The following is a 27316-nucleotide window of genomic DNA, read 5'->3' as shown; positions in this document are numbered from 1 at the left end:
TTTGTAAGAGTGAAGACATTAAAACCCAGCCCCACGAGTTTGTTCTGCAGAAGGGCGCCACTCCCCGAAGCCAGGAGAGGTGTGCTGGGTGGGCGTGGGGCCTCTGTGATGGGAGATGCTGCCGCAGACCTGGGCCCCCAGTAGGAGTGGCACTGCGGGCATGACCACGGTTTCTTTACCCCCCTTTCTTCTTGAAGGACACTTAGCGTGTGTCTAATGTACTGCCACTATGAGCAACATCTCGACCGACAGTCTTGTGCACCAGGGCATGTTTTTCTCTGGGGTAGAAAGAAGTGGAATAGCTCACTCAGCCAGAGGGTGTGTACAATTTTAATTTACTAGATATGCCAAATCTCCCTCCAAAGAGGCTGCTATCAGTTTATAAACCTGGGTTCTTACACCCTTGCCAATGCTTGATAACATCAAATTTCAAAGTATGTATTTCAAAACTAGTGAGCTAGAAGCTTTTTCTTTTTTCTTTTTTTTTGTGTCTTTTTAGGTCCGCACCCGCAGTATACGGAGGTTCCCAGGCTAGGGGTCTAATCAGAGCTGTAGCCGCCGGCCTATGCCACAGCCACAGCAACGCCAGATCCGAGCCAAGTCCGCAACCTACACCACAGCTCACAGCAACGCTGGATCCTTAACCCACAGAGGGAGGCCAGCGATCAAACCTGCGTCCTCATGGATGCCAGTCAGATTCATTTCCACTGAGCCACGATGGGAACTCCTAGAAGTTTTTTCATATATTTGTGGATTTTCCCCTCTTCGGTGACCTCTGTTTCTTTCCTTTGCCTGCTATTCTATTGAGTCATTTGTCCTTTAAGAGAATTAATTTGTAGGAGTTCTTTTTTAAAAAAGTCTTTTATTTATTTTTTTATTTACGCCAATGTAGAGTTGCTTTACAGTCTTCTATTAGTTTCAGGCGTACAATTCAATATTTTTACAGATTATACTCCATTTAAAATTATTATAAAACATGGGTTATATTCCCCGTGCTATATACTACATTCTTGTATCATTTATTTTATATCTAGTAGTTTGTATCTCTTAATCCCCTTCCCCGATCTTGAATTCGCTGATTTTTTTTCTTTAATTTAATTGGAGTATAGCTGATTTACAGCGTTGTGTCAGTTTCAGGTATACAGCAAAGTGATTTTGTTATACTTATACTTACATCCATTCTTTTTAGAGTCTTTTCCCATATAGGTTATTGCAGAATATTGAGTAGGATTCCTTGTGCTATGCAGTAGGTCCTTGTTGGTTATCTATTGTTGATGTATTTTGGGCTCGAATCCTTTGCTTATTACATAAGCTACAAATATTTTCTCCCATCCCGTCCCTTGCTTTTCAGCTTTGTTTCTGGTTTTTCTTCTTTTTGCCGCATTGATGTGTACTTATAAAACCCTTCACAACAATTCCTGGTGCAGAGTTAGCCATCAATGGCAGCAATGACAATGGAAACACGCCAGTCCCAGATTTGCTCTCTACAAAGCAAATCTGGGACTAGGTAGGTTGAATCAAGCCAGGCAAGTTTTAAAGGAGTGGCAAAAAACTCCATAATCAGGAGAAATGCTATTTATCATGCAATATTTACAAATATAAAAATGAATACAAAAAATCCATAATGAACAAAATACCAACATTTTATGTAAGGACAGGATCAGTAAGAGAGCCATGTGGAGCCATATTGGAGCCTGAGTCCAGGTAAAGTCTGGGATACCACTCCTGTCTACTTAAATGTTGACATGTATTCATCATGGATTTTTTTACATTCACTTTTATTTTTTAAAAATACAGCATTACAGGAGTTCCTGTCGTGGCTCAGTGGTTAAGGAATCCGACTGGGAACCATGAGGTTGCGGGATCGATCCCTGGCCTCACTCAGTGGGTTAAGGATCCTGCGTTGCTGTGGCTGTGGCATAGGCTGATGACTATAGCTCCGATTAGACCCCCAGCCTGGGAACCTCCATATGCTGTGGGTGCGGCCCTAGGAAAAAAAGACAAAAAAAAATAAATAATAAAAATACAGCATTACAAATATTTATCTTAATCACTGAATTTTTTTGGCGCCCCCTTAAATTTTGCGCCAACCCAGTTTCCTTATTTGCCTTGCCCTAGTCCCAGCCCAGGTTCTAGGCACCCTTCTAAGTGCTTTCCATCTTAATGACTTCCTCATAAGCATGCTAAGAAAGAAGAGGAAACTGAGGACAGAAGCATGCTTTAGCTTGATCATGGGCATGTGGTCCATTAGTAAGAGTGTTGGTGCTTGAACCCAGCCCCCCTGCCTTAGGTCCTATTCTGTGTATCATGTGACTTTGGGCTTTTCTGAGCTTCTGCATCCTCATTTGCTACCCCCTCATTGCCACTCCCCATCGGGAAAGTAATAGCAGCCCTACCTACATCTAACGGTTGTCGTGAAGCTTAAATGAGATGCTGCCTGAAAGCATTTTGCAAACTGGAAGGGGCTTTGCACACAGGACCCAGAAAACATAGTGATCAAGAGCCTGGGTCTTGGAGCCAGCCTGCTTGGGTTCATGACCTAGCTCTGATCTCTGTTAGCTGATTGCCTTTAGGGCTCCTAACTTTGCCTCTCTGCACTTCTGTTTCCTCATTTGTAATTGGGGGTACGAATAGTTCCCACCTCACAGGGTTGTTGTGAGAGTTAAATGTTTTTAAAACTCAGAAGCATGGCACTGTGTTGTTCGTGCTCTCTTCAGAGCCACAGCGCCATTGTCTGGATGTACCAGCGTGTATTTATCCATTCACCTGCCGAGTGACATCTTGGTGGCTTCCAAATCTTTGGTGATTATGAATGAAGCTGCTGTAAACATCCGCGTTCAGATTTTTGTGGACATAAGTTTTCAATTCATTTGAGTAAATAGCAAGGAGTGTGATTGCTGCAACATATGGTAAGTGTATGTTTAGTCTCTAAGAATCTAGCAAACTGTCTTCCGAAGTGGCTGTACCATTTTAGATTCCCGCCAGCAATGAATGAGCGTTCCTGTTGCTCCACATCGTCCCCAGCATTTGGTGTTGCCACCCCCCCCTTCGACGAAAACCCAATTGCATTCGTTATTTTGTTTTTAAGTAATTAATTCACCAGCGAGAATTTATTCAAGAAATGCTTATTAAGTACCTGCAACGTCTCTCACACACACACACACACACACACACACACACACACACACACACACACACTGTTCTAGGTGCTGGAGATACAACAATGAAAGAAGACAGTGAGTGTCTCCATCTCACTGTATCTTATCAGATCCAGGTGACGTATGGTGGTGACGATGATGACAGTACCTAATATTAGACACCTTACTATGTTGTTCTTCATGTGCTTTAACTCAAAGGAAATACCACTATAATTTCCCCCATGTTATTGATCAGATACCAAAAGCAGACAGACGTTCAACAACTTGCCTGAGCTCACACGACCGTCTATGATGAACCTGGGGTCCGACACAGGTGGTCTGGCCTCTTTGTTGTGAGGCCATCTGTCTAGGTTTAATACCCAGGATAGTTGGGGTTTACACCTGTTGTTTCATCATAATTATTAATAGCCACACCCATTGGTTTCACAAGTGGGCTGGTCTGGATAATAAATTATACGGTCCGTCTACATCTAAGCCATATAAAGCCTTTGTGCATGGTAAAGCTTCAGGAAATTTTAGAGTTTCACAAAATCCTAGACTCCAAAGTTACCTTACAGAAAAATGAGTTTCCATATTGAATAATTATTGAAAATGTGGAATATTAAAGCCCCTCTTGGAAATCCATAGTATCAGCAAAAATACTAATCCACAAGATTAGTAAAAAAAAGCAAAGTTTCTGAGAAGCTCCATGGTTAAAGACAAAATCAAAATGATTTAATATTAAATGTTAGTGTTTCCCCAAACTATTTGATAACAAAAATCCTTCTCCTTCACCAAATGATATGCTTGTCCTGTGGGAAATAACTTAGGAAACACTACATTTAAAATATTATGAATAAATGCAGGGAAAGCAGAAAAAAGAAATATTATACAAGACATTCATGAAATAAAGAATAGAAAAAATAGAGGAAATAAATAATACCAAAATTTGGTTCTTTGAAAAGATCAACAAAATAGAAAATCTTTAGCCAAATGGACCAAGAAATGAAGAAAGAAGACTCAAATTACTAAAATCAAGAATGAGGAGTTCCCTTCGTGGCTCAGTGGTTAATGAATCCAACTGGGAACCATGAAGTTGTGGGTTTGATCCCTGCCCGTGCTCAGTGGGTTAAGGATCTGGCATTGCGTGAGCTGTGGTGTAGGTCGCAGATGCGGTTCAGCTCCCTCGTTCTGTGGCTCTGGTGTAGGCTGGTGGCTACAGCTCTAATTAGACCCCTAGCCTGGGAATCTCCACATGCCATGAGAGCGGGCCCTAGAAAAGGCAAGAAGACAAAAAACCAAAACCAAAACCAAACAAAACAAAAGAATGAAAGAGGAGGCATCATGACCAACCTAACAGAAATAACAAAGTTTATAAAAGAATACTATGAACAACTATCGCAAAAACTAGGTGACTCAGACGAAATGGACAAATTTCTAAAAAGACATAAACGACCAAACTTGACTCGAGAAAATTTGAACAGATCTAGAGCAAGTGAGTGAAGAGATTGAACTAAGCATCATAAACATTTCCACGAAGAAAAGTCAGACTCACTTGGTTTCACTGGTAAGATCTACTAAATGTTTAAGGGAGAATTAATACAAATTCTTCAAAAACTCCTCCATAAATTAGAAGAAGGGGGGACAATTTTCAGCTGATTCTATTACATTGATTCCAAAGGTAATGACATCACAAAATTAGGAAACTGTAGGCTAATATGTTTGTGAATATTAATGCAAATATCCTCCACAAAACACTAGCAAACTGAATCTAGAGGGATTACACATCAGGAATTTATCCCAGGAAGGCAAAGTAGACTGAACATTCAAAAATCAATTCATGTAGGACTTCCTGTTGTGGCTCAGCAGCAACGAACCCAACTTGTATCCTTGAAGATGCAAGTGTAATTCCTGGCCTCTCTCAGTGGGTTAAGGATCTGGTGTGGCCATGAACTGTGGTGTAGGTTGCAGATGAGGCTTGGATTTGACATTGCTGTGGCTGTGGTGTAGGTTGGCAGCTACATCTCTGATTCAACCCTAGCCTGGGAACTTCCACAGGCTGCAGGAGTGGCCCTAAAAAGAAAAAAATGAATCCATGTAGTATACCATGTCAATAGAATAAAGGATAAAGACCACATACTCATCTCAGTGGGTTCAGAAGTAGCATTGGACAATATCTAATACCCTTTTGTGATTAAAAAAAAAACACTAAATAAACTAAAAATAGAACTTCTTCAATCCAATAGATAGCATGCACAGAAATCCCACAGCTAACATTCTACTTAATGATGAAAGAATGAATGCTTTCTACCTAAGATCAGGAATAAGATGAGGTGTCTGTTCTCACTATTAAATGTTGTACTGGGCATTCTATCATGGTCAATTAGATAAGAAAAAGAAATAAAGGACATCCAGATTGAAAAGGAAAAAGTTGGGACTATTCTATTTGCAGATGACATAATCTTGCATATTAGAAATGGCAAGGATTCATTTAAAAACTGCTGGAACTAATAAACAAGTTCACCAAGGTTGCAGTATATAAGACTGATATAAAAATCAGGAGTTCCTGTTGTGGCTCAGGGTAATGAACCTGACTGGTATCCATGAGGATGCAGGTTCAACCCTGGCCTTGCTCAGTGGGTTAAGGATCCGGCATTGCCCTGAGCTGTGGTGTAGTTCCCAGAGGCTTCTTGGATCCAGCGTTGCTGTGGCTGTGGCATAGCCCAGCAGCTGCAACTCTGATTTGACCCCTAGTCTGGAAACCTCCACAAGCCACAAGTGCGATCCTAAAAAGAAGAAACAAACAACCAACCCCCAATAAACCAACTGAAGGGTAGGCAAAGGATTTGAATAGACATTTCTTCAAAGAAGATATACAGATGCCAAATAAGCACATTAAAAAGTGCTCGGTGTCACTAATCACTAGGCACATGCAAATCAAAGCCACGGTTATGCCCACTAGTATGGCTAAAATTTAAAAGACAGATCATCATACGTGTTGGTGAGTCTACGGAAAAGCTGGAACTGTTACACATTCCCACCCTGAATGGTGCAGCCACATTGGAAAATTGTCAGCTATTCCTCAAAATGTTCAACATAGAGTTACCATTTAACCCAGACATTCCACCCCTAGGTATACACCCAAGCACATATCTGCATTCGTCATACGAACCCTGAATTAGAAACAGCCAAAGTGTCCATCAGCTGATGATGATTGGATAAACAAAACGTGGTATATCAATAAAATGGAATATTCCTTGACTCTAAAAAGGTATGAAGTGCTGATATGTGCTACAACGTGGATGAATCCTGAATACACCATGCTAAGTGCTGATATGTGCTACAATGTGGATGAATCCTGAATACATCATGCTAAGTGAAAGAAGCTAGTCACGTATGAAGACAATATCGGGTGATTCCGTTTGGATGAAATATACAGGATAGGCAGAGACATAGATCAGGAAGTAGGTTAAGTGGTTGTCTGGGGAAGGGCAATGGGTGTGACTGCTCAGGGGTATGAGGTTTCTTTTGGAGGCGAAGAAAATGCTCCAAAATTAGATTGTGGTGTTGGTTGTACAACTCTGCGAGAAACTAGTGAATTGCATACTTTAAAAGGGTAAATAGTACAGGAAGTGAATTCTCTCTCAATAAAGCTGTTAAAAAGTAGGTTCAAAAAGTCGATAAAAAGGCTAAAAAATATGAGGATGTAGCTATGATAGAAGCCACCTGTCAATTAAAAGCAAGTTTATTAAAAGGAACCTTTTAAAAAGCAATTGTAGGAAAGGATTTATTGCAGAGTTTAAACCTTTTTTTTATTTATGGAAAAATTTTAACCATACACCAAAGTAAAGGGAAACATTTAAAAAACTCCCGTCTCCATCACCCAGTCCAGCAATTTTCAACGCATGACCCATCTGGTTTTAGCTATGCTCCCACTCATTCCCTTGCCCCGGATTTTTGAAGCAAATCCCAGAATCATGTTCCTTTATTGCAGGAATATTATTGAGGATATTATCCACCACGTTCCATGTCTTCCTCATGAAGGCCTGTGGGGAGATTTTTTTTTAAACCTCTGGATTGGTAAGAGATAAGATTTTTGTTTTTGTTTTTCTGAGCAATGGATGTGCTTTTTTGCTTAGATACTGCACTTTGTATTTGGCCGTGGATTCCTGTCTGCCATTGTCACTGGGATGCTCAGAGACACACCGGCAGCCAGACACTTGACATGTCCTGACAGTAGGCAGTTTTGTGAACCAGCGGAACTCCTGGCTTTCTTCCATTTTCTTGCCTGAAGCAGAGATTTGCAGTGGCTTACCCATTATCCGTTTTCCCGTCTTTCCTTCTAGTGCGGGTAAGAGACTGCCTTTCTTAGCTCCTTATGCAGGTAGGGTTCAATTCTGGCCAATGATAGATAAATAGAAGTTTAGGGCTGGAACTTCCAAGAAGTTCCTTAAAGAAACCTGGGGGTGTTCCCATCGTGGCTCAGTGGTAACAACCCGACTAATAGCCATGAGGATGTGGGTTTGACCCCTGGCCTTGCTCAGTGGGTTAAGGATCTGGCGTTGCTGTGGCTGTGGCATAGGCTGGCAGCTACAGCTCGGATTTGACCCCTAGCCTGGGAACATCCATATGCTGCGGGTGCAGGCCTAAAAAGACAAAAACGAAAAGAAAGAAAGAAACCTGGATTGAAGGTTTTTCTCCCTCTCATCCTCCTGCTGTCTAAATGTGGCTGCAGTGGCTGGAGTTCCTATAGCCATCTTGAGCCACAAGGTGGCCTTGAGGATAAAGCCACATTCCAAGGATAAAGAAGCAAGACACAAGAAGGAACCTATATCCTCAATTATTGTGGAGCTGTGAACCATACCATTTCAAGACTTCTTCCCTCCAGATTTCAGTTATGCAAAAGAAAAATAAATGTCTACGATGTTTAGGCCACTGTGTTTTTGTTTTTGTTTTTTTGGCCTCTTCCTTTGGCAAGTGGAAATTCCCAGGCCGGGATTGAACTTGTGCCGTAGCAGGGATCCAAGCCATAGCTGTGGCAATGGCAGATCCTTAACCCATGGACCCACCAGGGAACTCCTGAGCCACTGTTATTTCTGGTCTCTCTTAGCAGCAGCTGAGCACAATACCTATCAGATATGCTGCTCCTCATTTTTTCCTTCTCCCTGACTCCCTCCTGTATTGATTCCATCTTGTACATATTTTTATAAACCACTTTAAATCCTTTATGGACTTAGAGTCAAAATAAATAATTTATTAAACGGCAGCATTACACAACCGAACACATGGATTCTTATTTCAAAGAGCACCAACAAAAATCATTTGCAGACAAAAAGTTAGACTGTGTCTTGTGATGCCGCAAAACTGAAGTTTGAGTCAGGAAGGAAATCCGTCGCTTATTACCAGCAAGATGGGCACCACATGGAAATTCAATTTCCAACAGAGCTAGTTTTTAAAATTTGAAAAGCTGAACAAAAACGGACCATATGTTCCACTGTGGAGGGAGGGTTAGGCCGGCTCTCATGTGTTAAAACAAAGGAATATCAGATTGCCACTAGGAATCACGAATATGACCATGATATAGAAATAAAGGAAGGAGCTCTACAAGGTAACAGGCAGAGCGACAAAAAGGACTTGGCCTGGTGCCCTTGCCTACTGAGTCACCACCATGCAAAACTATGCCTCTGGTATCTTTAGGATCAGAAGAGGTTATACCGTTAACAATAATTGGTGAGTTGAGGGATGGAGGGTGGTGCTCTTATTTCGAGGAACTGTTGATCGTCCAGTGATGCCATCTAATGCATGCATATCAAAAAGTTAATAGATGTTCCCAGAGGTGATATCAAAAATATGTAGCACGAGGAGTTGCTGTTATGGCTCAGCAGGTTACAAACCCGACTAGGACCCATGAGGATGCAGGTTCAATTCTGGGCCCCACTCAGTGGGTTAAGGATCTGGCATGGCTGTGAGCTGTGGTGTAGGCCAGCAGCTGTAGTTCTGCTTCAAATTCCTAGCCTGGGAATTTCCATACGCTGTGGGTGCGGCCCCAAAAAGCAAAGCAAAAAAAAAAAAAAAAAAAAAAAAAGGCTATATTCCTAATAACCCATGTGACCACCTGGTACCAAATGAACATCAGCCCTAATAACACAGAATTTTAAATGCTTTTTTCGTAAGTAAAAGGTCTTTGTGTATGTGTGCTGTTTTAGGGCCGCACCCATGGCATATGGAGGTTCCCAGGCTAGGGGTCCAATCTGAGTTGTAGCTGCCCAGCCTATGCCAGAGCCATGTCTGAGACCTACACCACAGCTCACGGCAACGCTGAATCCTTAGCCCACTGAGCAAGGCCAGGGATGGAACCCGCAACCTCATGGTTCCTAGTCGGATTCGTTAACCACTGCGCCACGATGGAAACGCCTCATAAGTAAAAGTTTTAAAAGTGAAAACATATTTCAATATGAATGCAGAAGAATAAAATGCTGATAATAATGACTCTTGCTTCATTTTTTTTTTTTAAAGCACTTACTAAGCCCATTATAATTCACAATCTCATTTAACCCTTACAAGGCAGCCCTTGGATGTGGTCTTTCAATTACAATTAACTGAAACTGAACTCAGCTTGATTTGAGCAAACAAGGGAATCTTCTAAGACATGTACTTTTAAGTCTAGTGGGTTCAGGAAAGGCTGAATCCAGGGGCTCAAAGATATCACCAGAACTTGGTTTCCCTCTCCCTGTCTTGCTGCACTGCTTTCCCTGGCGCTTGTCAACTAGACCCTCTTTCCACGTGGTAGCTCTGGTGACAATACTTGTGTTATCCCTCTAACAGCCTTAGCATAAAGAGAGGTTTTCATTTCTAATAATTCCAATGTAAGTATCAGGACTGAATTTCATTAGGTCCACTTGGGTCACGAGCCCATCCTTGAACCAAGCTCTGTGAATGGTTTTGGAATGCTGCTGGAATGTTCTGAGGGGTCCGTCCCAAGTCCATCTTTAGCTCTGGGATGGGGCCAACACTTCCTGAAAGACAGAGGGTGAGGGGATGTCACTGAGATGCCAGAAAAAGAGGAATGCTGGGCAGACACAATGTCAGAAGTCTCCTACCAGCATCCTCGTTGTATTAATAAAGAAAGCGATGCTACTTATGCCTCATGGCTTGTGGATCAGCAAGGATGCCAGCCTGGATGGAACATAGTGAGCAAGGGGAGATTATGGGAGAGGAAGTCAGTGAGGAATCGGAGCTGGGCAGGGATGTGGATTGTGTAGCATCTGCACTTCTTGTGGACTATTATAAGAATTTGGGCTTTTGTTCTGAGTGTGATGGAAGGTTCAGAGCAGGGGAGTAAAGTGATCTGATGCAGGATTTATGTATTTATGTATGTATTTATTTATTTATTTATTTATAGGAAGTTCCCCGGCCAGGGAGTGACCCACACCACAGCAGAGACCCAAGCCACATCAGTGACTATGCCAGGTCCTTAACCCACTGAGCCACCAGGGAACTCTTCTGATGTAGGTTTTAAAAAGAATCACTCCAGCTGCTCTGTTATTCAAATGCAAAATATTATATTGCTATAATATGGACATGGGGCCCAGGCTTGGCCAACCAGCATATTCCATACCTCTGGCCAGTGATTGTATCAGGAATTAACTTGTGACCCATATCAGTTCAGCAAGATCCAGTCCAAGTGCTTCTGCTGTAACTCCTGGGAGAAAGAAACTCTTTCCACTAGGGTTGCTAAAGATCTACTTCTTGCCACCAAGAGCCACCACTTAGTAAGAATCTACTTAAGAATGAGGCCTGTGAGGGAAGTATTCCAGCAGAAGTGCCTGGCGTATATCCGGACAAAACTATAATTCAAAAAGATACACGCACCCCTGTGTTCACGGCAGCACTATTCACAACAGCCAGGACATGGAAACAAATGTCCATTGATAGATGAATGGCTTAAGAAGATGTGGTACATATCTACAATGGAATACTACTCAGCCACAAAAAGAATGAAATAGTGGCATATACAGCAACATGGATGCAAGTAGAGATTCTCATGCTAAATGCAGTAAGTCAGAAAGAGAAAGACAAACACCGCATGATATCACTTATATGTGGAATTTAAAATATGGCACGAATGCTTTGGAATGGATAAGCAATGAGATCCTGCTGTGTAGCACTGGGAACTATGTCTAGTCACTTATGATGGAACATGATAATGTGAGAAGAAAGAATGTATACATAGACGTGTAACTGGGTCACCATGCCGCACAGTAGAAAATTGACAGAACACTGTAAACTAGCTATAATGAAAAAAAAAAAAAACAACCACCACACACACACACACACACACACACAATTATGGCACAAGTGAACCCAACTACAGAGCAGAAACACACTCACAGACATAGAGGACAGATCTGTGGTTGCCAAGGGGGAGGGGGTGGGATGGACAGGGAGTTTGGGTTGGTAGATGCAAACTGTTACATTTAGAATGCATAAAGCAATGAGGTCCTGCTGTACAGCACAGGCAACCATAGCCAGTCTCTTGAGATAGAGCGTGATGGAATATAGCATGAGAAAAAGAATGTATGTATGTATATGTATGGCTGGATCACTATGCTGTACAGGAGAAACTGACGCACCACTGCAAATCAACTATAACAGGAAAAAAAAAAAAAAAAAAAAAAGAACAAGGCCAACACAAGGAAGAAAGTCTGACCTTATGACTTCCGTTGACCCCTCGGTCCAGTCACGCCTGAGTCATTCTTGCCCTGGATTTCTCAATTCTGTAAGTCAATATACTTCACTTTTCATTTAAGCCGTTTTGAGCTGGGTTTCTAATACTCACAGCTGAAAGAATTCTGAATGAGAGGACGTGTATATTGACCCCAGAGACAGATGTCAGTGTGGTTTTGAGAGGCCCTTGCTCCTGACGAGCTCCCAGCTGAGTGAGAGAGATGAAGGCCCTGGGCCTCTTTCCCTGTCATTATCTAGATTACAACCTCCTTTGACGCAGAGACAGTCTTTTACCTTTCCGTCCCTCCCCGTAAATGGTGTTCAACTGTTTGCTTGAGGCTGTGACTTCCAACAAGAAAATGTTAAAAATCCAGGGGGGCCGGGAAACCTGCCGGCCTCCCAGGCCGGATTATAGCTGAGCCTCACCCACGCCTCCGTCCCACAGACCCCCGGCCGGCAATTTACCAGGAGGTAAAAGGAGAGCAAACAAGGGAAGCTCTGTCCCTTTCTCTGATTCCAAGGAGGAGCTCACTTGATAAGCTCAGCCCTTGGCCACCTCCGCCATCTTTCATGTTGCCTTGGGTTTCATTTGTGTTCTCTCAGGGGCCCATCCCGCAGCCAATGCTGTCTCCAGAGCACCCCGGTGGCTTCCATCCCAGCCACCTGGGGCCAGGGGGATGAGAAAAGCAGTTTTCCAACCTCTGTCTTAACAGCAGACTTGGGCGGGAGCCCGCTGACCCAGGGACTGGGGATAGGATTACAGGATCTGTCACCCTCATCTGCCACCTTGGCCTCCCTAAAAGGTGTGTCTTTGTGCAGACGAAGAGGGGGAAGGGCCCCACATGCCTCTCTAGTCCCCAGGGGTGATCGAGCACAGAGGGGAGCTGGATATATTATTATGAACCATCTGATCCTGCTGTGCCCCAGTTCCCATGTCTGGTGCAGGAGGCTCCGCACAGCCTACCCACCGACCACCTGCACCCCCCGCATCCCCTCTCCCCCTCTCCTCCAGGAATCTAAGCTCATACCTCCAACCTGTTCCCTTCACCCGCCAGGCGCTTTGAGAACCCCCTGGCTTTTTGCCTCTGCTGTGCCTTCTGCCTGCGTGTCCCTTCCCCCATCCTTGCTTGGTGAGCTCCCATTCATTCCTCAAGATCTAGCTCAGGTGTCACAAGGTGACAATGCCAATCCCTCCCCTGCCTGTTCCTCTATGCCAATTGGCAAACACATCAGGATTTGTCTCTTCTGTGCTTTGTTCAAACTCCATGTCAACGGATTCTCAAGATTTGCTATTCGAGGCACGCTTTTGAAGCTCTGAGTTTTCAGCCGCACACCTGAATGGAGAAAATCATATCTGGAATCATCACCCGATTTACACAGCATCTACCCTGGCCCTGATTCGGAGCCACGTGCCGCCCTGACCTTGTTCTCTTACGTGCTCACGAAGCCATTTCTGCCCAGTCACATCCATGTGCGATCCTCCTCTAGCACCAGCTCGTGGTCACACCACCCTCCCCTTTTATCCACCTTCCCAACACAGATCAGCTTCAGTCCCTGCAAACCCAGCCCCTGCCAACCGCCCAGGCTCATCTCACACAGTTTCCCGACCTCCATCCCCTGCTCTGCCTCACCACCCAGGAATACTTTCTCCACCTCTGATGCCCAAGCCCTCTCCAGCTTCAGGCGAGGCTTTCCCATGCGCCCTTCCCTCTCTTCCCTTGTTCTTTGCCTAATTCCCACTCTGCCTTCAGGTTTCTCCTGGAAGGGCAGTTCCTCAAGAAGCCTTCTCTGAGCCCCGTCTACGGGAAACTCCCTGGTGACACACTCACGGCTCACCTGTCACTACGTCAGTTGAGCGTAGCAATCACCGTTGTCCTCAGTGTATGCCAGGATTCTTCTTTCCTTTCTCGAAATCCTTGTGATTGAGGCTCACGTCCCCCTCCAGCATCCAACTCATAGATTGATGGAGAAGATATCCCGTAGGTACCAACCCTCCAACGAGCATGTCCTGCCGTGTTTCTTAACTGCCTCAAGAGAGACTCCTTGTTATTTTGGCTTAATTGTAAGTGAATGGAGGGTGAAGGTTTTCCCTCTAAATCGTGTCTCCCAAAGCTCCCAACACAAGCCTGGTCATAGTGAATACTCCCTTTCCTTTTCCTAAAACGCACTCACTCTCAACACACACACACGGACCACCCATCTCCTTCTCTGTGGTCCCAGAGAATAGGTATAATGGGCTGGTAATAAGTCTGGGGGTACACCTGGATGCCCCCTTTCTTTGGCCATGTGGAATTTCCCAGGCCAGGAATCAAACCTGCGCCAAAGCAGCAATGCAAGCTGCTGCAGTGACAATGTTGGATCCTTAACCCACCAGGGGAACTCCTGGATCCCTCCTTTATAGAGGCAGCCTCCTTGTAATGAAAATCATTTTTGGAAAGTCCTGGGTTTGAATCCTGGCTCAGTATTGATGAGGTGGGTAAGCCCGCAAGATCTTGGGTGAGCATCCTAACCCTAGATTCCTCACTTACAAAACAGCAAGGCAAAAAGCCTAATTATGGGGTCAATGAAATTGTTAAATGGCTAGATACTTGTAATTGTCATGTGAAAATACATATAGTATGAGCTCATTGTGCAAAATAAAAACCTTTTGTGTGTGTATGTGAAAGTGTGGGAAAAAGTCGGACGGGACTCAACTCAAAGTGATGGGGGCGGGGATGGAGCAGATGTTGAAGGAGTTTCCTTCCTTGTTAGGCTTTTATACTTTCTTGTTTGAATTTTTAATGCAACTGCACCCGCGTATCACTGGTTGTGGTAGACCAGGTTATTGCTGAGCAAAGCAGTATCCTTTCTTCCTGCACTTCTGGAGGGGCGGGGGGTGGGGGAATGCAATTCTCCATCTCTTGGCTTTGTCCTTGGCCATGTTACTGGCTTTGGCCAATGGGATATTAGTGAACATGGTGTAAACAAAGGCTTGAAATGTGCTGGTTGGATTGGGCTAGTCTCCTGTGCTCCTTCCTGCATTTCACCATGAGAAGAATGTACCCCGGGTAGCCTGCTAGTCTCCAAAAAAATGAATGACACGGGGTTGGGGGGGGGGTGGAGTATCTAAATCAAGCCCCCTGCCCAGAGACCCAGCTGAGATCATGAGATCCATCGTAGCTCCTGACCCCAAATCCACAGATAAATGAGAGTTTATCCGGAGATAAATGAGAGTTTGTTCTATAGCAAAAGCTCTCTTATTCACTTGTGTTATACTTTTTAAAACAATCTTTCTCAGAGTTCCCGTCATGGCTCAGTGGTTAGACAACCCGACTAACATCCCTGAGGACGTGGGTTCCTTGGCTCGGATCTAGCGTTGCTGTGCCTGTGGTGTAGGCCGGCAGCTTCAGCTCCAATTAGACCCCTAGCCTGGGAACCTCCATATGCTGCGGGTATGTCCCCCCCCCCAAAAAAAAGCTTTTCATGTTCCTCTTTATTCCATTTTTCATTGAAGTAGAGTTGAAGTATATAGTACTGTATATATTACAGCTGTACAATATTGTAGTTCACAGTTTTTAAAGGTTATAGTTATTATGAAATATTAGCTATGTTCCCCGTGATATACAATATATCCTGTAACTTGTTTCCTGCTTAATAGTTAGTGCCTTTAATCCTCCTACCTGTGTGTATTGCCCTCCTCCTTCCCTCTCCCCACCGGGCACCACTGGCTTGTTCTCTGTATCTGTGAGCCTGCTTCTTTTTTGTTATATTCAGTCGTGTGTTGTATTTTTCAGATAAGTGATATCATACTTGTTTTATTTTTTAAAGAGAAAAAATCTCCATAGAAAAATATTAAATCAGGAAAACAGAGTGCCAAGCAAACAGCTATTTAATAAATGCTGGATCCTCTTTCATCCCCTAACCCTCCTTCTAGGGCTGGTTTAGAAGACTCCAGAAGCCCTTCAGGGCTCTGATTTGTGTGTGTGTGTGTGTGTGTGTGTGTGTGATTTTGTCTTTTTAGGGCTGCACCTGAGGCATATGGAGGTTCCCAGTGGAGGGGTCGAATTGGAGCTATAGCTGCCTGCCTACGCCACAGTCACATCAACACCAGATCTGAGCTGTGTCTGCGACCTACACCACAGCTCACGGCAATGCCGGATCCTTAACCCAGTGGGTGAGGCCATGGATCGAACCTGCAACCTCATAGTTCCTAGTTGGATTCATTTCCAATGCGCCACGGCAAGAACTCCTGGGGCTCTGATTTAAATAGGTTGCTCTTCCCCATGGCACACTTTTTTCTTTTTAGGGCCACACCTGTGGCATATAGAAGTTTCCAGGCTAGAGGTCAAAGTGGAGTTGCAGCTGGCTGGCCTATGCCACAGCCACAGCAAGGTGGGATCCAAGCCGCATCTGCACTGCAGCTGGTGACAAAGCCAGATCCTTAACCCGCTGAGCGAGGCCAGGAATGGAACCTTCATCCTCATGGGTAAGAGTTGGGTTCATCTCTGCCGAGTCACAATGGGAACTTCCCCCAATGCACTTTGCAGCCACCATTTATTTCCTTCTATCTTGCAAAATATTTAGCTCTTTTCATGTCTGTCTCACCCAGTAGAAGACAGTCTAGTCAATCTAGTCGTATAAACACAATGTAAGTACAAAGGAATCATTTTACATGTGTGTGCAACTTACACAGATCTAATTATAGGTGCTCAGTGGAAAAAAAAAATCAGTGTAATGAGTATGGATGATTCTGTCCACTGTTCTTGAGTAAATGAAGCTGGGACGTGCAGGAGTATAAGTGAGAGTGTGGCCTTGAAGCTTTTCTCCTCTTCCCTAGACCCAACTTCTTTGAATCTTTCACAGCCTTTGCATCTGGGTGAGTGTGGCCTGATTCTAATGTTCAAGGTACTTATTTTGTTTCCACTGCGGTTATCATAATTCAAAGTGGGGACTATTTTTACTCTCCTATTACAGTTGAGGACAAAGGAAACTTAAAAGGGACAATTATCCAAAGTCATACAGTTTACTAGCAATTGAGTCTAGAGTGGGGCTCAGGCCTGTCTGGGTCCAAAGCTGTTTCCTGAGTTTTAGCTGCAAACTCACTTTTGCAAGAAGGGGTTTCCTCAAGCTCTTGGGTGCAGGGTTTTAGGTTAAAAGAACAGAAATAGGAGTTCCTGCTGTGGCACAGTGGGTTAAGAGTCCGACTGCGATGGCTCTGGTAACTGCAGAGGCACAGGTTTGATCCCTGGCCTGGCACAGTGGGTTAAAGGATCCAGCGTTGCCACAGCTGTGGCTCAGATTCAACCCCTGGTGGCTCAGAACTTCCATATGCCACAGGTGCGACCATAAAACAAACAAACAAAAGAATAGATATAAATAAGATTTCGTGGTTGGTTGTTACTCAGTGAAAGCTACTCATACATCTGATATACATCTGAGGGGAGGGTACTTGCTGTGTGGATGGACAGCTCCATTTACCATCGACGTCTGCAAATAGGTCTGGGACTTTTTTTTTTTTTTTTTTTTTTTTTTTTTTTTTTTTTTGGCCTTTTCTAGGGCTGCTCCCTCGCCATCTGGAGGTTCCCAGGCTAGGGGTCGAATCGGAGCTACAGCAGCTGGCCCACACCACAGCCACAGCCACTTGGGATCCAAGCCGAGTCTGCGACCTACACCACACAGCTCATGGCAATGCCGGCGGATCCTTAATCCACTGAGCAAGGGCAGGGATCGAACCTGCAACCTCATGGTTCCTCGTCAGATTCGTTAACCACTGCGCCATGACGGGAACTCCAGGCCTGTGACTTTTTCAACCAGTTAAGTTGACAAGGTAACTCTGCAGAAGTCCAAGTTTCTTACCTCTCAAGCTGAGGGGTCCCCCAAGTAGGTAGCTGTCTGGGAAGTGGATCAGGTATAGGCATAGGAATCAGATTGTCAAGATTCAACTCCCAACTCCGCAATTCATTCACTGTGCAACTTGAGGCAAGCCTATCAACATTTCTGGGCTTTAAAATGTTGAAGATGGTAAAGCTGAGACAGAGGCAGCCCATGGATATATTTGTTTGGAGAGGCAGCATTTTAACCTTAAAACAATAAGGCGTTTGTTTAATTGTGAGGAGATAGTCACTCATACATGATTGGCAGGAGTGGATCTTGGTACAACCACTCTGAGGAGACAACTTGGCAAATTTTTTAAATATTAAAAATGCAAATATGGAAATTCTACTTTTTGGAAATTAGCCCACAGATACATACGCACATGTGAAAAGTGATGTGTGTTGGAGATTATTGGGGCAACATTGTTTGTAATGCAACAGTTTCTAAAAAGAGCCCAGTGCCTATCAATAGAGGCTGGGTTGGCTCAAATATGAATCATCCACAGGATGGTATACTATGCAGCAAGGAAAAATGAGGACACTGCCTAGTACAGATCAGTTAAGTTCTCTGGAATAAATTAAGTAAAAAAGCCAGATATAAAGCAAAGTGTTTATTATGCTCTCTTTTGTGTAAAAATTAAGAAAATAAAGTATGTACATGTTACAATTTGCTTGAATACTTATAAAAAAACCATAAATATTCCTAAGAAATCAGTAACTGCTATATTTGGGAGTTTGGGGCCCAAGTAGGAGGGAGAATTTTTCTGTTTACCTTTTCAAAATGTTTTCAATTTTGAATTAAAAAAAGTTTAAAACATCAGTTTTCCTATGTAGATGACTTCACATTCCTGCAGAGAAGAGTCTGATGGCGCTCAGGAGTCGCTGCCTCTCTGATGGGATTGCATTCACTCCAGTTTGCCACAGTCCCCATCACTCCCTGCTGTCTTGCTGACCCTGGTATCTGTGGCCATTTCTCATTTTGCTCCCTGCAGTTCTTTTTAGATTAGAACTAAAAGAGTGATATCCTTCTTACACTCATGTCTCTGTGTAAAGAGTGGCAGGCTCATTTCACAGCAAAGTGAATGTACTTAATGCTCCTGAACTGGACACTTAAAGATGGTTAAGATGGTAGATGTTATATTATATGCAATTTACCACGATTTTAAAAAAATGTTCGGGAGTTCCTGTATGATGCAGTGGGTTAAGCATCCAGTGCTGTCACTGCAGTGGCTGGGGTCTCTGCTGTGGCAAGTGTTTGATCCCTGCCCCGGGATGTTTTACATGCCGTAGGCGTGGCCAAAAAAAAAAAAAAAAAAGTTGGCAGGTTGTTTACCTGAGTAGATACAAAGATGGCACCCTGTATCAATGAAAGTTCCAGAACCAATTTTCACAAGCTCAGCTTAGCTCACATCCCCACTTGGCAGCCTGTTAGGTGGACTGGCCTATCTTCTTCCCTTTCAGGCATGACCTATGTAGCCTCTCATGTCTGGAACCCTGAAGTAGGTGGGTTCAAGGTCTCTTGTACCTCTATGATTCCTGAACTGTTTCTGCCCCTTCCTTGCTGTGTGATCTTGGACAAGCCACTTCCCCTCTCTGGGCCTTGATGGCCCACTGGTTAAATGAGACAATTGATTAATCTCAGAGGCCCTTCAGCTCGAAGAATCTCCCTCTTGATTTCTCCTTGAGTGAGGCTTCTGTCACTGTCTCCAAAGAGACAGAAAGTGGGTTTGGGGCTGGGGGAGCAGAGGCCTCCTTTCATGTCGGGGCTGTGTGGGCTGCAGTGGGAGGTTCCCTTTTCTTTCTTCCTTAACTTTCTTTCTTTTTTTAACCAGAAAGTTATTTTAAGCCCTAAGTGGGGAGCTGCTAGAAGCCACACGCCTCAGACCTCACGTGCTACAACCTCTGGTGGGGAGAGAGCGAGCAGAGTCCTTAACTCTTCCTGTTCCCTCCTCTCCTCCTCCCTCCACCCCACAGGAGGGGCAATGCATTCCATCCATCCTTTGCTTGGCTAAGTCACACAGCTGAAAAACACTTGTCTTCTGGCCTTTGGAGGCCTCCCAGGCTGCAGCCTGGTGCCTCTCAGAGTTGCACAGGCATTCGACACACCTGGGCCTCTCGTCCAAATGCAGATTCTCTTTTCTGCCGGTCTGAGGTGGAGCGGAGGTCCTGCCCTTGTAACAGCCCCCACCCCGGGATGCTCATGAGGGGCCAGACCGTGAACCACGGGGCCCGGGTTGCTGGTAGCTCAGAAAATCCAGCTGGAAAAACACCTGACAAATCACTCACATGCTTCTTCTCCTTTGGAATTTGCCTGGCTCCCCTGTTTAAATAATATTCTGAAAACATATGGTACATGCACAGGGTTAAGAAGTCCACCTCAAACTCTTCAAAAAAGACATACACTGGGAGTTCCCTTACGACTCAGTGGGTTAAGGATCTGGCATTGTCAATGCAGTGGTTTTGGTTCAGGTGGCACAGTTTCGATCCCTGGCTCAGGAAGTTCTGCACGCCTTGGGCACGGCCAAAAAAAGGGGGGGAGCATACACAGAAAAGCCAGCAGCCCTCATCCCACGCACATCCTTCCATTCCCAGATATAACCCCTGGACCCAGTTTCTTGTGTCTTCCTCCAGAAAAATCTGTGTATAAGGATAATTATCATATCTATTCTTTATCAACTGCTTCTGTAGTTCTAGGCACTGGGCAGCGTCTCTTACGTCCATTAGTTTATTTAATCTTTCCAAGAAGTCCACCTATTAGGACCCAGTTTTACAGTTGAGGAAACTGACGCACAAAGAGATTAAGTACCATCATCCCTCAGTCTCCAGGGGGGAGACCTGTTCCAGGATCCCCATGGATACCAAAATCCATGGACGCTCAGCCCCTTACATGAAATGATGTGGTGCATACAGCGGGCCCTCTGTATCCCAGGGTTCAAGTTCCTCTGCATCCTTGTGTACTGAGGGGCAACTGTACTTTGCTCTTCACGACACAGCCAGGAAGGTCCAGAAATAGGATGCCTAGTCCCAGGTCCTAGCCTTCTTTCACAATTCAACACCGCTGTAGACAAAGCCTTCCCTCTTGCTTTTCGTTACAGCGAAGATCTCATGTAATGTGCACATAATGTTCTGAAGCTTGCTTTTCCCCCTGAACAATTTATCTTGAAGACAGCTCAATCGCAGGATGTGGAGCATATAGAATTTCTTTGAAAGTGTGGACCTTGTTGGTTGCACTAGGAACCTACTTAGGGGACGGGAGGACTACGGGGTTAGCCCAGGTATTTTACTACAAGCTGCTGTAATGTGTAGGTTAGGTACACAGATCATCTTAGATATGCATGTGTGAGGACCTCGAGGATGTCGTGGGATGAACTCCCATCCCTAGGATTGTTGGGTCAAAGGCTGTGTTCCTTTAAAGTTGCATTGTTGCCGTCAATTGTTTTTCAAAGCAGCTACAGCCACTTTCCCTCATCAAAATGCCTGTTTCCCCAGAGCCTCACCAACACCGTTCCAGAACATTTTGGCTTTTTCTGCTGCTGATTTTGAACTGCTGGCAGGAAGCAGAGTTGGGCCAGACTGCAAAAACAGCCCCTCCCTGCAAAAACACTAGCAGAGGTGTGTAGCTTTTTTCCATACCCAGCAACTCTGTTCTCGTGGTCAGGTCAGCCTGCTCCTCTGAAGAGCAGCATTTGTCATCAGGGATTTAATGACTTAAAAATAAAGGGGATCTGATTGCACTCAGGAGCCCAGGACAGCCAGGAGCCCTTCCCCCCAGCCCCCAGGGACCACAGTTAAGAGACTGGAAGAAGTGAGAAGAACAATGAAGTTTGGCTTCTCAGAACCCTGAAAGGCAGAGGGGCCCCAGCACAAAAAAATATGAGAAGCTGAAGGTCAGGGTTTAACCTGGGCTCTGCCACCAACCCATGCTCTAAAATGACCTCCCCCTGGGGTACTCTGGTGGCTCAGTGGGTTAAGGATTTGGTGTTTTCATGGCTGTGGCTCAGGTTACTGCTATGGTGCGAGTTCAGTCCCTGGCCCAGGAACTTCTCCATGCTGTGGGTGCAGCCAAAAAAAAATGCAAAATAAAATAAAATAAAATAAAATAAAATAAAATAAAATAAAATAAAATAAAATAAAATAAAATAAAATAAAATAAAATAAAATACCTCCCATTATGGTAAGCCCACAGATTCGGGACCCCGATGACCTAGAATCAAACCCTGCTTCCTCCACTTTTGAGCTGTGTGACCTTAGGTTATAATTTAACCTCTCTGGACTGCAGTTTTCCCATCTGCAAGTGGGATAATGATAGTCTTACTTCCCAGAGTATTTGTGGGGGTTAACTACCTTAATGCACACAAAGATTTTGGAGCAATGCCTGGTGCAACGAAAGTACACAATAAGTATTAGCTGTTTTTTAATTATTCATATTTTTTGTTTATTTACTTGGTTATTGTCCATCTAGAATGTCAACTCCAGGAGGGCAGAGACCTAATCTTTTTGCTCTCAGCATTGCCCCCGTCCCAGCACTGTACCTGGGCATAGTAGGTCCTCTGTAAATATTCACTGGAGGAATGAATGAGTGAACATGTCACTTCTCCTCCCTGAGCCTCAGTTTCTTGATCTTTAAAATGGGAGATTTTTATCTCATTCTCAGTGCTTGTCTACATTTTCTTAATTTGTAGCGATCCCATGTCATTGCTTTTTGCAACTGTAAGAAAAAAGTATTAAAAATGTATAAGCCCTTATTTATAATCGCCGAACCTTAGAAGCAACCAAAATGCCCTTCAATAGGTAAATGGCTAAATAAACTATAGCACATCCAGACTATGGAATATTATTCAGCATTAAAAAGAAATGAGCTCTCAAGCTACAAAAAGACATGGAGGAAGTGTAAATGCACATTACTGCGTGAAACATGCCAATCTGAAAAGGCATCACACTGTGAGATCCAACAACACGACATTGTGGAAAAGGCAAAATTAGGGTGGTTGCCAGGGTTTTAAGGGGAGGGAATAGGCAGAGCACAGAGGGTTCTTAGGGCAGCGAATCTATTTTGTATGATGGTGCAGTGGTGGATACATGGCCTTATATACTCATCAAATCCCATAGAATAGGAGTTACCATCGTGGCTCAGCAACAATGAATCTAACTAGCATCCATGAGGACACACGTTTGATCCCTGACCTTGCTCAGTGAGTTAAAGATCTGGCGCTGCCGTGAGCTGTGGTGTAGGTTGCAGATGTGGCTCAGATCTGGCATGGCTGTGGCTGTGGTGTAGGCCAGCAGCTGCAGCTCCAATTTGACCTCTAGCCTGGGAAACTCTGTATGCTGAAGGGGCGACCCTAAAAAAAAGGCAAAAAAAAACCACCCAAAACTAAACCCATAGAATGCACAACACAGAATGAACCCTAATGTAAACTATGAGTTTAGCTACTAATGATGTGTCAATATTGGTTCATCAATTGTAACAAAAGTATCTGGCCAATGTCAATAACAGGGGAAACTTGGAGCTCCCCTGGTCTCACAGTGGAAACGAGTCTGAGGAGTATCCATGAAGATGCAGGTTCAATCCCTGGCCTCTATCAGTGCGTTGGCGATGCAGCATTGCTATGAGCTGTGGTGGAGGTTGCAGACGTGGCTCAGATCTGGCGTGGCTGTGGCTGTGGTATAGGCTGGTGGCTGTAGCCTGGGAAACTTCATATGCCAAGGGTGTGGCCCTGAAAAAGAAAAAAAAAGAAAAGAAAAGAAAAGAAAAGAAAAGAAGAATAGGGGAAATTTGGGGTGAGGTTGAGATTGTAGAGGGGAACCCTCTGTACTTTCTTACCTTCCCCTCAATTTTTCTATAAGTCCAAAAATGGGGAGCTCCTGCTGTAGCCCAATGGGATCAGCAGCATCTCTGAAGGCCGGGACATAGGTTTGATCTCTGGGCCAGCACAGTGGGTTAAAGGATCTGTTGTTGCCACAGCCATGGTGTAGGTCACAACTGTGGCTCAGATCCAATCCCTGGCCAGGGAACTTCATATGCCTCGGGGCAGCCAAGAAAGAAGGAAAGAGAGAAAGAGAGAAAGGAATAGAGAAAGAAAGAAAGAACCCAAAATGACCTTGAAGAAGTCTTTTTTTTTTTTTTTTTTTTTTTTTAAACATACAGACTCAGTTTTAAGTTTGGTTAATGAGCTCTCTTTTGTTTTGTTTTATAACTATTTGACAATCAGTGGTTAGTTCTCATCAGCATTAATGCAGTTGGAGTTCCTGTCATGGCTCAGTGGAAACAGATCTGATATCTATGAGAACGCAGGTTCGATCCCTGGCCTTGTTCAGTGGGTTAAGGATCTGATGTTGCCATGAGCTGTGGTGTAGGTCACAGATGTGGCTCAGACCTGGCGTTGCTGTGGCTGTAGCAAAGGCCGGCAGCTACAGCTCTAATTCAGCCCTTAGCCTGGGAACCACTATATGCCGAGGGTTCGGCCCTAGAAAGACCAAAAAAAAAAAAAAAAATTAACTGCAGATTTTTGAAAGTGGTGACAGGGACACAGAGAACCAACATATAGGGTGAATCTTCGTCCTCATTATGTTTTCTGGACAACTGCACACGGAACCAGCAGGGGACACTCCTGCTGGGTCAGTGCCCATATCTGGAGTTCCCACATCCTTCATGGCAAACCTCTCGATCTCCTTGAGTGTCCAAGGAGCCCACTTTTTGAAGCTCCCTGGATGTGCCTTGAATGCTGGTGGTGCATTTTCCAGTCACCACTTTGTTGCTGGCAGAATGGTCCTTCTTCTCAACCTCCTTCTTTGTGGGAGCCATTGTGCTGGCCCAGGTTGAAAAAGAAAAATGCAATAGATTACTGATTAATTGGCTCAAAACATGCACACTTGCACACACACCCCCCCCCACACACACCCACACACACACCCCCTACTCTGGCTCGTAGTTGGTTTCAAATTCACTTTTTATGTATGATTTTTAGGAAGTGTATTGAAGGAATAACAAAAACTTTATTTTTAAATGTTTTTAAACACTACTTTTTTTTTTGGCCATGCCCATGGCATACAGAAGTTCCCTGGCCTAGGATCGAACCTGTGCCATGGCAGTGACAATGCTGGATCCTTAATCATTAGGCCACCAGGAAACTCTCCCAAAAATTTGGACTGTCATAATGATCTCATACCTCTTAGAGGTTTCACAGATGAGAAAACTGAGGCTTGGAGCGAGGCAGTGCATTGTCCAAGGTCACATCCTGAGAGGTGAGAGAACTAATGTCCATTCACCACCATCAGGTGGACTCTGTCTCAGTTGCCTCCTCTGTAAAGTGGGGTTAAAGTAGCACCTATCTGAGTTCCCGTTGTGGCTCAGTGGTTAATGAACCTGACCAGTATCCATGAGGATGCAGGATCCCTGGCGTTGCTTAGTGGGTTAAGGATCCGGTGTTGCTGTGAACTGTGGTGTAGGTTGAAGACGTGGCTCAGATTTGGCGTTGCTGTGGCTGTGGCGCAGGCTGGCAGCAACAGCTTCAATTTGACCCCTAGCCTGGGAATCTCCATATGCCGTGGGTGTAGCCCTAAAAAGACAAAAACAAAAAAACCAAAAACCACAAAAAAGAAAAAAAAAACAAACACCTATCTCCTCCAATAATTGTGCGGATTAAATGAGACGATATGTAAAGCACTTAGAAGAAAGCCTGATATGTCACAAATGCTCAAATGAAGTTGGCCATTCATTCGTATTAAGTCATGGCGAGGAGGAGAAGGGGGAGGAAGATGATGACACTGTCTGCTCCTAAGTCTCCTGTTTGATGGTCAAGGAGGAATCATAGATGTTAAGAAGGGTATGTTTTCTCTTACTTGCTATAAGCTTTGAGATGGAAGGTGGGAAGGAGGTCATTACCTTAAAGCCCCCTATGGGGGGGGGGGTGTCCCTGTAGGTTTTCCTCCTTTTCTGCTGGGAACCTTGGAAAACTGAGATGGGAAATCAAGCTGTGGGATAACAGTGGGGGAGAGGGGTTTCGAAACCATGTTGTGGTCTGCGGAATGCTGGGGTTCGAAGAACAGAAAGAAGAGGCCCCAGAGACAATGCGTTTCACGATGAGAAAACCCAGAGCTGTGATTTCGAAGAAATCTTCACCCAGGAAACTCCAACCAAGGTGTCACTGCAACAGGAGGCCCCTCAGATGTTATCGTGTCCAGGCTCTGCAGACTCAACCACCCACAGGGCCCTGGGAGGGAAGGTCCGGGCTGTCCAGGGGAATTGCAGTGACACTGGCTCTGTCCCCGAGTGACACCTCCGGATGGCAGTGACCACGGAGAAAAAGGGTCCCAGGGGACTGGACCTTCTTGTGGGAAACTTCACAATTTTAAATGTTGTGAGGGCCAAACGAGACATGTTGGGGATCCCAGGAAATTTCTGAAGTCTACCCCCCACACTTGTAAAGGCGGGGAAATTGAGGGAGTTCCCGTCGCGGCTCAGCAGAAACAAATCTGACGAATATTCATGAGGACGCCGGTCCAATCCCTGGCCTGGCTCAGTGGGTTAAGGATCTGGCTTTGCCGTGAGCTATGGGGCAGGTCGCAGACTCAGCTCGGATCTGGTGGTGTTGTGGCTGTGGTGTAGGCTAGCAGCTACAGCTCCAATTAGACCCCTGGCCTGAGAACCTCCATATGTTGCAGATGTGGCTCTAAAAAGACAAGAGACAAAAAAAAAAAAAAAAGGGGAAATTGAGGCCCAAGGAGGTAGAGTGAATTGTCCAAGGTCCCCCAAAGTCAATATCAGAACTCCAGCTCCATCTCTTTCTGCCTCCTTTCACTGCCCTACTGCTCTGGAGCCAAATCTGAGATGGCTTCTTTTGGGGTCACGGAGCCTCAGACAGTTAAAGGACAGGGGAGCTGGATGGGGCCAAGGGATGCTGGGGGTGCAGTCCAACCCTCTCCTCCCCATGGGAAAATGAGACCTCCTCCCTGGGCCCCAGCAAAGGGGCGGGAGCATCTTTTCCTTAAAATTTTAAAAAATTGTGATAAAATGCATTTAACATAAAACTTACCCTCTTAGCCATGTTTAAGTGTAGAGTTCCATGGTATTAAGTCTGTTCATATTGTTAGGCAATCATCACCACCATCCATCCCCAGAACCCTTGTCACCTGGCAAAACTGGAACTCTGTACCCGTTAAACCATAACTCCCCAATCTCCTCTCTCCCCAGCCCCCAACAACCACCATCATACTTTCTGCCTCCATGAATTCAGCTGACTGGGTAGCCCAACAAGTGGAATTATACAACATTTGCCCTTTGAGACTGGCTTGTTCACTTAGCGTAGTTCTCTCAGAGTTCATTCGTGTCAGAATTTCCTTTCTTTATTTATTATTTATTTTTTATTTTTTTATTATTTTTTATAATGATTTTTTTTCCCATTATAGCTGATTTCCAGTGTTCTGTCAATTTTCTGCTGCACAGCAGGGTGACCCAGTCACACGTATATGTATACATTCTTTTTTCTCACATTATCATGCTCCATCAAAAATGACAAGACATAGTTCCCAGCGCTATACAGCAGGATTCCATTGTTTACCCATTCCAAAGGCTATAGTTTGCATCTATTATCCCCAAAT

At 44.5% G+C, this 27316-nt stretch overlaps 1 pseudogene; it reads right to left on the bottom strand.

The window, feature by feature from the left end:
- LOC110257393 lies at positions 203 to 24521 on the bottom strand (annotated as a pseudogene).

Source organism: Sus scrofa, chromosome 17 (assembly GCF_000003025.6).
Source record: "Sus scrofa isolate TJ Tabasco breed Duroc chromosome 17, Sscrofa11.1, whole genome shotgun sequence".
Taxonomy (NCBI): Eukaryota; Metazoa; Chordata; class Mammalia; order Artiodactyla; family Suidae; genus Sus; species Sus scrofa.
The sequence above is the reverse complement of the archived record's forward strand: the minus strand, read 5'-3'. Positions and strand labels throughout refer to the sequence as shown.